This window comes from Pyxicephalus adspersus, chromosome 2 (genome assembly GCF_032062135.1).
Source record: "Pyxicephalus adspersus chromosome 2, UCB_Pads_2.0, whole genome shotgun sequence".
Classification (NCBI taxonomy): Eukaryota; Metazoa; Chordata; class Amphibia; order Anura; family Pyxicephalidae; genus Pyxicephalus; species Pyxicephalus adspersus.
In genome coordinates, this window is record NC_092859.1 from 34,133,316 (window position 1) to 34,150,409 (window position 17,094).

A 17,094-nucleotide genomic window follows, 5' to 3' on the forward strand; every position below is an offset into this window, starting at 1 on the left:
GAATGTTGAACTTGCAGTGACTTTGATAATCAAGCCTTCTACTTTTATGTGGTATGAGCGCATTAAAAAAAAATATAAACCCTAACAAAAAGATGTTTAGTCAATAACCGTGTATGATAAACAATTGTAGTTTTTTTGTACCCTTTTTCATCCCTTGTTACATCTCATTGCTACTGACCTTCTCCATCCTGCTTTGCAACTACATTCTACACTCCAGGGTCTGCACAATTCTCCAAGTGGGCTTCCTGATAGAGACAACTAGTGTTAGTGTTTGGATTAGGGACACATATAAAACATACCTGGACATATCAATATTCCTTTTGGTTCTAAAAATGTGGTTTAAGCTAATTTCAGTTACTGTGTTCAATGTACACAGCAGTCTGCCACTGCCCCCTGTTCGTAAGGAAGTATTCTATGTGATTGAGATTTTGCAAACAGTTTTGAACAGTAAAACTTGCAAAGCAAAAATAGTTAGAATTGGACTAAATGGGTCTGTTCATGGTCTTTAATTTGACAAGCAGTAGGAGCCGGCAGCATTGGCAGAACAGACTTCAATCCAAGCAAAGTAGAGTAAAGCTAGTGACAACAGCACACCATCCATGTGTAAAGCTTTTTAAAATGGCCAAACCATCAGGAGCAGACTAGAGCACTATTGGGAGACAGGAACTGAGAATTATCACTCTACAATAGTAAGTTCCTGAACAAGGACCATCATTGCAGGATCATTGGCCATTTTATTAATGAAAACCCGAAGAATTTAAAGTATTGAAAATAACTTTTGAAATAATAGACCAAATGAGAATATAATTGATTTTACAAATAACTGAACCTCATATATTATTTTAATATTATTGTCATTATTATTAGTTTTTAATACTGTTTGTTTGCATGAATGTTGTATTGGACCAGATGATGATTAGCTCCAGGCAAACTATATAGATTTTTCTTTAGTTTCATCTAAAAGTTCCCTGTATTACAAGGCCCCCGTCACTTAAAGTGACCCTTTTACAAAATATGACCGCCAGCTATGGAGAGCTTACAAAAAATAAGGATAGGAAGCAAAAATAAGTATTTGTTCTCTGTGTGACATCACAGCCTCAGTGTTTTATGCAAATAAGTTCTGAGCACAAATTTACTCATAAAAACGTGGTGACCACGTCATGAAAATTCTACACTACAGAGATGAGTTGCTTTATTCTGCAATGCTGAACCCAATCACTAAAATCTCATATATGATTTAAAGTACATGCAAAACAGTAATATTGAGTTTGCTAACTGTCATAAACAATTACCTTTTTTCTTTTCAAAATACTTTTTTTTTATCCTTTCTTGCATCTGAAGGGTGCTGATCAATTGCAACTCCTTCCCAGCCTCATCCTGCCTAGAGCAGTGATAGCTGAAGGACAACAGTGAGATATGTCGGTGCACAGCATTTTGAAATCTAAAATCTCCATTGGAGGTCTGTAGGACAGGATGGCAACCCAAGAGCATATTTTGCAGAAAGGGCAGGGCATTGTCACCCTATTGCAGGAAATGCATGACTTTTGTGCCAGGGTCAGTTATTACCAGTTACCAGGACCAGTTATTATATTCATTAAAGATTTAAGATTTTTAAAATGACTTTTCTCTCCCTTTCCTTCTGCATGTTTAACGATTGGAAAGTTTATACTAATGTTTTCTTTGTAATTAGTGAATATAACAAGAACTCAGACAGGCTTGATGCCGCTCCTAATCTGGTGATAAAGTCTTGTTTAGTCAATTCCTGTTGTGGGTGACAACTATCTCCTCTTTGATTGTCACTCTATCATATATGCACCTGAAATTTTGGTAAAATGTAATCAGTTTTGTCACTGCTGATGTATAGGTAGGATGCTGATTGACATAAAGAGGCCATGACTACACATCCACGTACAATGTGCTAGTAAAAATCTACTTCTGAATCCATGCAGTAAACAGCATTATATGTTTCTGAAAATAAACACAGATATTTAGCCAACAACACAATGGGAAATAGTATATTTCTACATTTCCCAATACTGTATTTCTACAGTATTATTTCATTGCAATCATTTAAATGATGTCTTTTTTTTCTGAGCAGTCATTTTCATATATAAATTGTGATCTTTGTTACATTGCATGAAAATTGATAAAATTAGCCATATGGGAATCATAGGTTGTGTAAAATAAGTTTTTATGATATGTAAAATGACTTTGCTTAGCATAATATTCATTCTACTTTTTATATTAATATTCTGGGAAGTGTGATATAACTGCTGAACAGAAATCAGACATTTCTCTGAAAACACCTAATGAAAATTACATAAACACTCAAACTGTTGTCACCATATTCAGCCCATTACATTTTGACCTACAGACCCAGAGTGTCAGAAAGAGGAACTTATACAACACAGGTCTGTGCCGCTTTTACTACAAAAGCAGCAGGCAGGCTACACTTGCATTTTAAGGGAAACTCCAGACAAGCAAAGTCAGTAATGTAGAAGACTACTCATTGGATCTGAATTCAGCAGAGTTTGGTCAGTGTCTCTAAGTTGAGCTTCTTTTTACATGATTATGTATAGTACATCCTCTATTACAGAAGTACAGTACATACCGAGGGCCAGGGAACCCTCCACCTAAGCTGAGGTTTATCCTCTATAAGAATTCCAATAGTAACTTTATTCTTTGAGCTAGAAACTTTTTGAGGAAGGAAACTGAAGAACAAATTAAAATACTATGGCCCCCTAAAAAAAAAAATACTATGGCCCCCTAAAAAAATAACAAAATTACCCTACACTAAATTTTCTAACAGTTAGGTAAACTCTATATGAACACCTACACTAACTACTAAAACTAACCTGAACACTAATCATCCCAACACCTAACCCCTATTCAGCACATCTACTGTAACCTCAACATGTAACCCCAGTGGGAATCTTTTAACATATTCGCTATACAGTTAGCTGCTTCCACATAAATGGCCAATTGTCAAGCAGAAGCCTGTCACATATGTAGAAGCAAAGTGAGTCACATTCTCCCCCATATCTGTTTTCTACGTTTTGGGCAAATTTGTAAAGGAGCAAAAGGAAGGAATAAGCAGCTGTGGGGTAAAGCACAAACGTTAACATAAATTTAAGCTTCAACTTGTGATATATATATATATATATATATTGACTGTTGTATATTCCTAAAACTAAAACTGCACCCAAAATTTCTCTCATGTTACCCCCCTATAAAAATTTTGCCCCCTCCCTGACCTGATCAGCTTAGTGCTTTGGATTGAGCTTCTTTCATTTTTGAGTTTTTATATAGAATGAACTTCAGAACCAGGAACTTCGTTTCCCACCAAAGTCCCTGGCTGTTCCAATGATAGGCCCAGCTCCACCAAAAGCCCACAATATTAGGGCAAGTTCATTTTCATAATATGTAAAGTGAGGATATTTTCTCCCCATTGAGAGGAAATTACAGAATGGGGAAAGCCCTTCTCTCACTGGTCTGATACCACCAGTTGTGAAACTGCAAGCATCTCTTGATGAAGTGAAGCTTGAATATTCCCCCATCTGGGCTTAAGTCGTTGAAACAGATAATAGCTGGAAGGAAACAGATGCCGGAATGTAGGGCCACAATTTATTTTTAGATATATGATCTGTCTTTTTTCTAAACACTCTTAACCTGCACAGCGCGCTCTGGCGCAGGCACTGTAAAAACTACAATCTCGCTTGTGACAAATTGATTTGCCATTTATTCTCTAGCTGTAATTTTTATGCAGGGAGAAGATGAAAGGGTCGAGGAGCTGAAGTGGTGGGGAACTATTTATCCTGAATCCAAATATGGTGCTGCCAGTCGCAGTGCCCCAAAACTGACCTCCTTTCCCCTCTGGAAAGACCACCCTCCGTGCTCCTCGCTGTGTCAACTAGTTTACCTAACTAAACTGTTATGGCGGCTTCTTGATGGAGTCTGGTTACCAGCACAGACTTTTAAACCTATATTGTTGAATTTAAATCCCTTGGAATAAGCAATATGACACATGGCTATAAAATAGAGGGCCTCGTTCGCTGCCACTTGGATGAATATACTATATATCACTTTTTTTAGGTTTGCCACCCCTTAAAGTTGATGTAAAGCCAATCGTTAAAATCTCATATAAGCTTTAACATGTTAAAGTCATTTCACAAGGTATTTTTAAACATGTTTAAATCTACATTGTTCATTAAAATAATATCTGGTGATCTTTGCATAAGGGGTCCTTGTTTTGGCAGTATCTGTTATAGAGTGACAATGCTCAGGCCTTTCTCCCAGTTGTGCTCCTGTGTTGTCATCCCGTCATACAGACCTCAAAAGAAGACTAAGTGGTGTAGTTATAAATATTTTCCCCCAAAATTCATGCAACTTTTATCCAAAATGTACTTTTACTGGACATTACTTTTACTTTTCATGGACATTTTAGCACACTTTGCATAGGCATAGTCCACTGTTGTTGGCTTCCGATGGACAATGCCTAGGCATGCTGTGCTCCTGTGTTGTCACCTTGTCACTCAGGCTTCCTAAGGAGAATACAAGTGGCAGTTTTAACACGCATTACAGTCTACTATTGTCACTATCAGGAAACCCACCCTGCCAATGGTTTATAGCTGTTACAGTATATGGGGACAGAAAGTGTACGCAAAGAGGTTGCAAGACATCAGCTGCACTGACATGTAACAAAGAATGAAACAACAAATACTTCAGTTTTTAAAAAAAAAACTAAACACACTCTCCCCAAAAAAGCTAACACTAAGTGCACGCAAATAAATATAAATGCAGACACATAGGTCACACTCATACAAGTGAATGACAACCATGTAACACATATTAGGTATCTGTACATGCCATAGTGGGGGGTTTTCTAGGGCCAGTATTTATTGTAATTTCTAAAACGATAGGCTGTAAAGTTTTTTCACTTTTAGATTTTTTTTTTTGGGTATGGTGTGACACCTGTCATTCAGAAATGCAATACCTGAAACATGAAAGGATCTTTCCTTTGTGTTATGTGGTTGCATTTTTTATCATATTTTTTACATAATTCACAATGGAAAACATTAATGACCCTTTTTTAACTACACGGTACATTTTATAAACATTTGTTAAGCTGCACATGCAGCTCCTTTGATTAACACATGTCATTGGGGCTGTCAATGCACCCTAACATGCATAAAAATACACAAGATCATTATTATTTTTTATAATGCTGCACTACTGTGGGTTACCATATGTTGTGGTCCACTACAACACAGGCGCATTGATTTCACACATGAAGGTATCATGCACCCCAACACAGCAACCTATATTAGGTGCATTACTACTAGTTGCCTGAATGGGTCCTTATGTAGGCAAAGAGACTAATATACAGATAATATACATAGAGTTGTCATACATGCCAAAACATTTTTGTTCGCCTAGCTTGCAGACCTTAGTTTTCTTTGCTGCAGTTAAATTAGATGATCTCCCTTCCCCCATAATGTGGTTGGACAGTTAAGGAGCAACAACATATATAGTAGTTAAGGTTGTCTGTCTGCTCTCTCTCCCTATCAGCATGTTCTTTGTCACCTTATGTGCATGCAGCACACATAAATGCCATCTAGTGACCTCCCTGTTTCTCCTAGTGGTGCTGGTGAGGGGATAAATATAGGAGAATAAAATTATTATTATTTTTACAGAACTTTATCTTTTAGTGTTTTAATTTCTCTTTGGACAGGCAGTTTGGAGGCTGCTGACTTGCACTAGAAAAATAAAGTTTCCTGGTCACTGGGTATTAAAGTTTTAAAGTAAGGTTAACAGAGACTGTTGATCCAGGAAACATACAATTGCCTCATGAAACCAGGAAGGAACAAATTGTACCAGGGTTTTTATTTGCCTTCCTCTGGATCAACTATGTCCATAGGGTTATCTGGGATATGTTTATTTCCCCAGTGGTTGAACTTCATGGACTTATGTCTTTTTTTCAACCTAACTATGTAACTACAATTGTCTCTAATTTCTAACATCATTAAACAAGAACAAGTATGCAGCAAGCAAACATGGGCTTTAGGTAGTTTTAAAGGGTTACTACTAACATCCTTCATATTTATATCAGTACAAGTTTTAATAATGATGAATTAATACAGAACACAGTAGAACAGTAATACAGATGATTTCTGCATTGGGGACATCTATATATTTAAATAGTTTATACCTTTTGTGCACAGTGCATAAACAAGTAGTGCAGAACTTGCATGAGGCATGCACATTTCCTCTTTGACACTTATTTTACCACTTATTTTCGAAGAAGCTAAAGGTGACATCTCTGATTGTCAGCTATATCTCAGAGACAAGCAGGCTTAATATAGGTTTAAGCTTCTACACTGAAAAAGCACTTCAGAAGGTCACGTTGCACCAAACTCAGGTCATCATAAGGTTGTTAGAGATTTCTTCCCTAATTGTGAAATAAGGGCAAGTGACCATGTTTTTGGATCACCCTGGTTCCCTGATAGGTGTATCTTCTCCAGCCTTAGACAGCCCTAAAAAATCAGGCCCAGTATATCAACTGTGGCACATGTGGCCGCTACCAGATCCCTATTGGCTGCAGGTGTTGGACTTTCCTCTCCCTCTTTCAATGCTATATAGTCACTACAGGAATATGAAATAAAATAAATAAATAAATTACATTTATTAAATAGATTACAACATTATTTTTTATATCTTCCTGGGGCTCAGCTTTTCATTAGTGTGCCCAATTTGGTCAAGAGACTCAAGGTAGCACTAGCACATTGTTCCATTCCAGTTTATGAAACCTAATCTGAGGAGCAAAAACTGTATGTAGAGAGCATTTAGCAAAATACAGCAAAATGCAGCACATTAGTCTCCTAGAGTTTGCTAAATACTAGTTACAGTTGCTAAATGTTTGCTGAATGCTGCTGTATGCTTGTCGAAGCTACAGTTTGTGCTAAAATACATGTTTTGGGACTCATAATTTTAATGCTTTTTAAATACATTTATAGACTTGCTATGTCTGTTTATGAATACTCGTTGCTTATGAATACTCAGATTAGTATTCAAAAGCAATCAATAAAAAAATATATGTACATAGCAGTGGCTTCCTTCCCCTGGGCAATAATACAGCACAGACAGATAAAACTTATATGATATGCCTCCACGTTGGCATAATATACCATGCCCCTGGTATATTGTATTGCAGTATCACAACAGAGACTTAGAAAAACAATCTCCCGGTGGAGATTATGAGGTTAAAACACACTAGGCCGAAACACGCGTTAAAAATATTAATAACATCTTATTTCCCGTAAGTGATATGTTTTTAATGGCAACTAGCTAATTATAAACTTTTAATATCAATATTTTCCCTAAGTAAGTGTTTTAGACTGGGGTTTTCATATACAATAAATTAAAAAAGTTGGCTGCGATTTTTAATGCCTTTTGCAAACACAAAAGTGAAGGTGTTAGGCTGGAGCAGGTGTATATAATGGCAGCCCCTTTTAGTCTGAGCTTTGTTTTACTTCTGCAGACTCATTTTAAAGGGCATGTGCTGTTTTGACTTTCATATATTAAGTGTTCCATTTTTATTACAAGTCAGATTCTTGTGTGCCTTTTATAGCATCATCAGGGAAGACATATGGCTTCAGTGTGTGTGGTGGAAAATGTCATTTTTTTATACTTACCTGATTATGTTCTCATGCAACTTGTTTTCTGTTCTTACATGGTCATTTGCTGTGACAGTTGTGCGTTATTTTTTCTCTTTTTGTATGAGAATCTACATTTTATCATTCTGCCTGTTTTGTGATTTCTTATTGTGCTTTTCCCACAATAAGGGGCAGGACTGGATGCCAATCAGGTGTGCTGCATTCAAATGTGTTAGCAAGCAACATACATCCTATAGGAGGAGAGAGCAGAGTAAACACTAGGTAACCTCATCAGACTTATATACATAGCAATGGAATACTTTGTTTAAATCCTTTTATTATAACAAGGTCCACAAGGACTTATTATTTTCTTTGACCTCAATTTCTGTTTTTCAAATCAAATGAGTAATCCACTAGTTTTTGTCAATAACTAAAATATTGCATCAATGTACATCTTTTTGCAGTGGAGGCATCATGACTCATTACGGATGACATGATATCCTAACTGGGCATTTGATTTGCAATATCCAAACAATGTTGGGCAGCGAGCACCTTGTTTCTTTCTTGCCTGACCAGGTCATGGCATGCAGAATGTTCTTTTTGGTTTGGGTTAAGGGTACACTTTAATCTAAAGGTGAAGACAATTTTCTCTCTCTGCTTTGAACCAGGACAGAGTTCAGAGGTATCACAAAGGCTACCCCTCATTTGAATCTATTTATCTATCTATCTATATCACCAAACATATGTTGATGTCCACCCTAGGTGGTTCCTGAGGAAGGTACTGGTAATCCTACAATATACAAAACATTTTAGAAAATGTTAGGAGTTTGGGAAAGGCCCTTTTCTGTTCCAGGATGACTGTGCCTCTCTTATATAGCTTTGGTTTTTGGATTTTAGTGTGGAGGAACTTTTATGATCACAAAGTCCAGAGACCTCAACTCAAATGAATGTGATGGGTCCAGGCGGCAGAAATTGATTAAGACAAAATGGGGCCCTAGGCAAGGTACCAGCCAGACCTTCAATTGACATTGCTAAGTATTAGAATATGAAAAGCTGGCCTATTTGCATTGTCTATACTGACACAGCCAACTGCTAGCTACAAGTGTATTCTCTATGGTGACAGGCAGGTGCATAGCTTTGACTAATTGTGCTACACTTTCATTTACTACAGAAGTATTGATGCTTGTAGATGATGACCAAGCCATTATTAGGCCCTAGGCCTTTTCTTAAATTTCTTTGTGGAAGCCCACACATACCTTTCTCCACCTCCCTCACTGTGTATCAAAGGTATGGGTTACCTTGCACTGCCTGCTGCAAGAGAGAAGGACGGAGATGTGGAGAATAGACATATGTTTGTGAGTCACTTGATGTGATTGTCACTGTGGGAGAAGGAGCAGTCCCAGATAGAAGTACTTAGGGATACATGCAATTGGTGTCCCTTCCTACTGGGCTTTAGTATCTGAGTTTTAACAAATGTGCTGTTACGAAAATTAATTGTAGTTTCCTTGAAGCCAGTGTTCTGGGATATTTTCCCAGCTTTGGTGCTAACTCCTAACGCCTACCTACCTGGTGCCTAACCTTAAAACGTACCTAAACTCACAATTTTCACTTAACAGAAAAGGGTAGACAACCCTTTTATGTAAGTAAAAATTCTGTGTGTTTGTTTTTTTTCAGTGCAACATTTTTTTAAAAAAAAGAGTGCAGCAGCACTCCTTATTCTGAATGAATGGGAATGCAAAGACTCCTGGGATTCCTACGTCACACATTCCAGAAGGCTTTTGGGTGCTCCAAGCTTCTTGGGCATGCGCAGAAGGAGCCTTTTCTTTAAAAGGGAAAAAAAATGCCGATCTCACGCATGCGTAGTGAGGTCAGCAATTCTTTTTCCAACCTATGTCACCCGATCTTGCGCCTGGGTAGAAGAACCAGAAAGAAGAGGTGAAGATGACGGTGCCCGGAGCGCCGGCATGAAGACAGATGCCGGGACGACACGGGACCCGGTGGAAGAGACCTCAGGACAGATCGACAGCCCTGCGAGATTAAAGGTAAGTGAACTTTTTAGTTTACTTTCTCTTTAGCCCCTCTTCTTAGTGTCTAATCCTATCCAACACCTCTTGTGCCAAATCTTACCTTTCTTTCTTGGTGCCCGACTTTACCTCCTCTGCCAAGTGCTTTACCCGAAACACAAGCTAACCTTTCCAGGTTAAAACTCACCGACTTGGACGCACCCATGTTAACTTGATCATGACCCATGTCAACATAAACATAAACTGTGGGAGGGGGGCTCAATCATTTTAAATGATGCTGTAGCACAAATACACTCCACAATCTTGTGGAAAACCTTACTGGTAGAGAGGAAACTTTCACAAAATGGGGGGGGGGATGGTTGCAACTCCATATTATTGATTTGGAATGAACCATATGGTCATATATGTGTGACATTCCACAAATATCTATCTATCTATCTATCTATCTATCTATCTATCTATCTATCTATCTATCTATCTATCCAGTGAACAATTGTTTGTATTTATATTGTAGTTGAAGAGACAGACCAAAATTCATTTTGCACAGGGGCCCTTTGCTTTCCACTTCTGGCAAAAGAAGTAAACCTTTTTGAGATGCATTCATATATTGTATAATTATTTTTTTTATTATTTTTTTTTTTTTGGTTTTCAAAATGTTTCTGTCTTTTTTGGCAAGGCTGCAGTATTGAAAGAATCGCCCTGTGAGGTAACAGCTGACAAAAAAAGACTTGTTTTTACACCACATTTCCCCAGAACAACTACCAGCAGGTTTCACAAAGCTTGTGGCTATTATGTAATGATATTCCATGCCAAGAAATCTGTTGAAATTACACTTAAAGGAGTAAACACAAAATATATAATTTGGCTTTTTTTAAAAAATGACGCCTATTTCTGTAAAGATATTAGGTGACTGATAGAATTTGTATTGTAAAAAAACATTAAAAAATTATGAAAATATCATTAGTACATTAGTAACTAGTACTTCTGTATGTTTGTAGTTTTGAGTCATCGTAATGTTTTGTTCTAGGGGGTTTTTATGGGTCCTATTCCTGATAAAACCCAAGAAGAAGCATGTAGCCATTATTAAGCCATAGAACAAATGCACAATATAAGTTGTCCCATCATCTCTTTTGTTAGTTTTTGTTCTTTTGCAGTTTTCTGTATTTGCAATACTAGAATTAGATGTTGGTCATGGGCTTCAGACCAATTCACCTGATCTGACTCCTGGCCAGGGGTTTAAACTTAATCCTGAAAGTGGTCACTGTACAGATATAAAAGATACAATGAATGCAGCTCCATATTCACAGATGCATACAAATGAAAGCAGTGTAAGCAATACAATTTTAAGATGGTATCAGCTTGGTATTAGTTGAGCTCATACTAGCAGAGGCAAAAGCTGCACAAGTAGCCAGTGCAAAGAACATGAATGTAATGAAGGAAGGGAGGGGAGTAATGGAGAGATGAGTTTATCACTGTCCTACTTTCTATTTCACTGTCCAGGCAGGAGGGACAAAACCTGAGAGTATTATAGGGAAAGTTCAGGTCTCCTGGTCTGCCATACAGGTATGTGTTATATGTGCAGCATAGCCCTGTATGACAGAGCTGTGTAATTCTCGGAACTAGATGAACATACTGTACTTACTAATCCCATGAAAAATTCCATATAGTTATTTAGTTGTTTGCCTGGAGTTTAATTTATATAAAGAGAAAGGCATGTTTTTTATCATGATGATATAGCAGGATTGGTAACAAAGTGAGTGGAGCCATAATAAAAAAAAACACATCTAGCAAGATTTAGAAAAGGAGAAACCTCCATCTGTAATCCAATTGCCAGTGACAGATAGAAGACCTAATTGGGTGATTTGACCACTTACCATATTGTCAAGTCTGAAACTATAGTTATGGAAGGAATGACTCTTTATAGAAAATTTGTCATTTGTCCAAAGTTTATTGCCAACCAACTCCAAAACCCACTTTTCTAAATTTTCCAACTGCACCTTTCTCAGTGTCTGCGGTCTGAAATTCCTAGCACTTCTGTGTATAGATGGGGCATGTGACCTTTTCCAGAATGGTTTATTTGGGCCATTGTGATTAAATCTCAAACCCAAATACTGTCACATGATAAAGAGAGCAATGCCATCAACAGTGTATAAGCTTCAACACCATACAACAGGGCACACAGAATTAGGACTGCAGAATCTGAGCAGTTAAGGAGCATAGGAGAGGTGAATATATTTCAGAGTAAAACAACAGAGTCTGTTTAAAGGCCATCCACTACCCAAGTATCCTGCAATAGTTTGTGTCTCTTACTCTTCACAACTCCTATTACATGAAATCTCCAATTATTTGTTTATACTGTATTGTTAAAATCTATTGAGGTAGCAGTGCCCTTATTTGGCTTTGAAGTGTTCAAGACAGATGGACAGTGGTAGAAATTTGGACTTGAACTTGGACCAATGGTATCACTTACATGCAATTGTATAAAAAATATTCCAAAGCATTATAATTTCTCCAAAGTAACGGATCATAATCCCATCTCAAATCGCTCGACTGTATTCCCCGGTGACACAAAGCCTCTTTGTATCTGCATGAGAGAAATAACAAAACATAACTTTACATTCCCTTTTTTATTTTTGAGGAACGTTACAGTACCCTCTTGGATTTCCTTCTGTTCGGACATGCTAATTTATTTTTCTGACAGGCCCTCTCTTCATTTCCACATGGTCAGGCCGGAGCATGACAAATACGGCTTTAAGTCGCAGCAGTTACAGCATGCCATCTGATTGTCTGGCTCAATTTCTGTCGTACCCTTGTATTCATAGGCGACCAGCAAGCTATTCCTTTATAATACTTTATCAAAGACCTAAGCTCGCCACATTCCTTCTTCAGGGCTCTCACCCTCGAGCAGAGTACAATAAAGAACGGCCGGGGCATTATTATTTGTGTCTGCCGCAGATACATTGCTCGGTTTGATTTGTCATAATTTCATGTTGTTACAGGGGGTAGTACTGCAGCTGCTTTCTTCTAGGAATTTAAGCAAGGAGGGGGAAATAAAAAGACCTCCGTTCCCTCTGGAGATGGCTTTCATCTGCAAAGCGCGGGGCCACGTATGTGGGTAACCCCTTCCCGACTCCCATCCACCCCAAATCCAAAGCTGGCAGATGCTGCCCTGTCACTCAAGCCCCTTTGTTTCATAATTCCAGTATACATTCATAATAAAGTCCAGCTTGTATATATTTTTATGGAGCTGGGATCCCAATGAAAGGGTTTTTCCGCTTATCACAAGCTGAAGGAAATGATCTCATCTTGAAGGAATTTGACCTCTGGGATGCCCTCCTCCTGACTTAAGCCAGCCATCGGCCTCCTGTGCCCCTTCTTCTCCCTGGGTGAAAAAAAGGAAAAAAAAACTCACAATTGTCTTTAAGGATTCAAGGATTCAAAAACATTTTTTTTCCTGAAGCAAACAGCTCTCAGACAGCATAGGAAATGAACCCAGCTAGACTTTTCACTTTTAAAATATAGCAAGCTGGATTTCTTAAGCCACGGTGTCACATAAACACATTACGCCTGTCAGAAATATATTTTGTGGAAATTCTGCAGAGCAGTGACACTGTGAAGACAATTCTTGTAAAGGCTTTGAGATGAGAGGAAAATAAGGCAACCATCTTAATTGTGGGTGGTATCAGAATTTGGACTGTCCATTTACTAGTTTACAAAAGTGAGTGATAATATTACATAATGTATATTTTTATAATACTGTCTCATGTTCATGCAGTAATGAAAATAATACAATATAGTAGCATTTAAATTGTACAAAAAAACAATGCATTTCATAATATCCTGTTTGTTAACATGCATTTAAATATGCAATGGACCACAATGCATAGTAGTACAATATAGTGTATTGCAGCTTAGGTGCCTTGGGGTGCAATTCAGAATGGAACCGCAGTACATTACTACACATATTGTGTGTTGTGGTAACTGTAACACGTAAGTGTAAATCCAGCCAAAATCTGTTTTTCAGTATGTTTGACAAAATGCCTTTTAATATATACAGTTTTCTTCAGAAAGTAGATATTTTGTGAACCATGCACGGCAGGCTGTCAATGCTGGTGCTAGTAGCAATACAGCAATGACCTCCACAGAGCTAAGTCTCAAGGCAACTTTTCCCTGCTCCTTCTTCTTGAACTTTCCTCTGCGTTTGACACTGTTGATCACCCCCTTCTAATACTCTAATAATTCTAATCTATTGGTATCAGTAACACTGCTCTCTCTTGGTTTGCTTCCTATCTGTCTGACCGTTCCTTTCAAGTTTCTTTCAATGGAAATTCCTCCTCTTCAACTTTCCTCCCTGTTGATGTTCCCCAAGGGTCAGTCCTTGGACCGCTTCTGTTTTCTCTGTACACCTCCTCTCTCGGTAGTTTCATATCCTCCTTTGGCTTTCAGTACCATTTGTATGCTTATGACACTCATATCTATCTGTCCATCCCTGACTTGTCTCCCTCGGTCCAAATCTCCCCCTGACATATTTCTAACGGTCAACACAACACAGTCATTCGTCCCTCCCCTCAAGCGTCACCTTTGATTTTGCCCTCTCATTTACCCCCTATGTTCAGAAAATTTCCAGGTCCTGTCACTTTCACCTGCGCAACATTTCCAAAATCCCCCCTACCTGTCCCCTGAGACCACCAAACTCCTTGTGCACGCTCTTATCATCTCTCGTCTGGACTACTGTAACTTCCTCCTCTCTGGTATTCCACTAACACAACTCTCTTCTACAATCTATTATGAATGCTGCAGCCAGACTCATCCATCCTTCCCATCGCTCCTCTTGTGCTGCATCTCTTTGAAGTTCCTTTCATTGGATTCCATTTCACCTTAGCATTAATATCAAGCGTCTGTCCTTTGCCTTCAAATCCCTCCACAGTTATTGTCCCACTTACATTTCTGACCTGGTAAAAAAATACTTACCTAGCTCCTCTCTTTGCTCCTTTAATGATCTACTAATAACTTCTTCACTCATAACCTCATCACACATACGGCTCCAAGACTTTTCTAGAGCAGCCCCAACTCTCTGGAATGGTCTTCCTCATCCTATTTGGTTTTCTTCTAAATTCTGCTCATTTAAAAGAGCACTCAAAACACACTTTTTCAGACTTGCCTACTGTCTTCTTCTGTCTCCTAAAATGCTCACTACTTCCCATCACTCCATATCTCCCCTCCTATTGAGTGAGACTTTCCCCACCTAATAGATTGCAAGCTTCTCAGGGCAGGGTCCTCCTCCTCTCCTGTGTCACTGTCTGTAACTGTCTTTTGCTACCCCTATTTAATGTACAGTGCTGCATAATATGTTGGTGCTATATGAATACTGTTTATTTATAATAATATTACAGCAGCTTTGTTTTATCAGTTATTGTTAGAACAAGAATGTTTAAGTTCATAAGTTGTTGACTAATTTACTACCTCTGCTGAAAATTTGTTACAAGCATTCACTACTTTTTGGGGAAAATAAAACTTTAAATGGCTAGTTTTTAACTTTCTTCCTACCAGTCTTCTTAGCCTATACTTTATTCTATAAATACTGCCCTCCTGAGCCTTATTTAACCCTTTAATGTATTTAAAGGATTCAATATTGTCTCTTCTTTCCTTGAGGGTGTACATATTATTTTCCTCCAGTCTCACCTGATATTTTTTGTCTCCCTGACCTTGCCATCTGTGACCATTGGGCCCTACCACAGATCTAGGTTCTGCCTTCCAAACATAAACCCAATTTGACAAAATCTGAATAGCCCAAATGTTGCCACACTCTCTCCCCTCAATAAAAGATGAGGCTGACCAGTCAAATAATAGGCACGAAAATGTAGAACTGGAAACCATTTATAGACCACATAAGAAAAGAAGAAGGCTTTTAACGAAAATATTTGTAGTCATTAAATGCAAATATGCTCCGACCTGCAATGGTAAAACTATTTCATATTTAAAATTGCAGTCAATTAACCTGTCAAAAGAAGACAAAGATTGAGCAAAGGTCAACAGTCAACTTGCAAGTTTCTAGAGACTTAGCCTGTTCTTTTCAATACTTTCACAGACAGAATCCCCTTTAGACAAATTATCATATTTCTGCTAACTACTTAAATATTAAAGGAATTTCAAAGCTATTTGTTATGCACAAACATACGTGATCTATATTATGCCATTTATATTTTTATCTGTATTATGTTGTTGCTTTGATTTTTTTGGGTTTTGTAAAAGAGACAGTGTCAGTGTAAGTTTACTTATACCTAAAACTTTTATTTTTGTTTTTGATAGAGTAAAAAAAAAAGAACATTTTTACTGCTATCCGGAGCTTCATTACTGGGATCCCCCTTGCATACATGTACATCTACAGCAATAGATTCCACTAGGTAATGAAAAAAAAATACTTCTCTCTATGCTCCTGTTAGAAAGTTTTCTTAACTTCTTGTCCTGGTCCTTCCATCCTGTTCCCATGAAGGAATCTCTCCAACAGAGACTCCAACTGTGGTAAAACCTTATAGGTATTCTAAACCTCCCCCTCTTTTACTTCCAAAAAAAAAATTGGTACATTTTATTATGTGAAAACAAATTAAATGATAAAAAATTCCTTTATATGGCAAATAAAAAACGGTGCACTGTCTAAAGCACTAATATACTCATTAAAACCTATTAAAATGCTATTATCCCTGGAACCCCCTGTGGGTTAATAAAAGTAGGTCCATACTACCCTCCGTTAAAGGACAAGGACAACTGCCCCCCCTTTAAAGGATCTTTTCTACATTGAGAATCAAATCCCTCTCTAATTCCTGCTCCAATACCCCTCTTTTAGCGCTGTTGTGAAGATCTTTATATATAAATGTACTCTTTGCCTGTTAAAGGCACAGCACTCAATTTTCTAGCTAATCTTCAGATTATTAGATTGCCTAAATTAAAATGCTATTGTAAGGGAAAATAGGAGTAAAAAAAACTTCAGTGGGCTTGCAGTCATCATTTTTGCAATTGAACTTGTCATGGAGTATGTGACTGGGGTGTGGCAGGGGTGAGCCTATTGAAGACTTTCTGAAAGCCCATCATCACATCATTATAAAAAGAGAAAAAACAAAGCCAAAAATAATAAATAAACCATTAGTAAAAAAAAAATACTCAGATTACATTTGCAAACTACAAAAGTGCATTTCTGTAGGATTGTGGGTACATTTCCCAAGACAGCTTTTCCATGAAGCAGCAGTGAGGCATAATGATATTACCAGGAAGCAGCCAAAATTTGAAACCCAACGTAAGTATTTTTTTTTTTTTAACTTTTATTAAGTGTTTGTTAAATTTAGAACTAGGGGGGTATCATATAAATAGACCTTTGGTTTTCATGCATTGTGCTTGTTCTATGCTAAAAGTTGCCCCCCCCC

General features: G+C 37.7%; 2 long non-coding RNA genes across 3 annotated transcripts in view; one reads left to right on the forward strand and one right to left on the reverse strand.

Annotated features, from left to right (window-relative positions):
• The window catches only part of LOC140323370 (uncharacterized), a 255,216-nt gene that overhangs the window by 186,641 nt on the left and 51,481 nt on the right, over window positions 1-17,094 (forward strand). The gene's annotated exons all lie outside the window — the stretch shown is intronic.
• The window catches only part of LOC140323371 (uncharacterized), a 66,894-nt gene continuing 61,324 nt past the window's right edge, over window positions 11,525-17,094 (reverse strand). Inside the window, exon 4 of the long non-coding RNA XR_011919364.1 lies at window positions 11,525-13,058. This is a non-coding gene — a long non-coding RNA (uncharacterized lncRNA). The remainder of the gene's footprint in view (window positions 13,059-17,094) is intronic.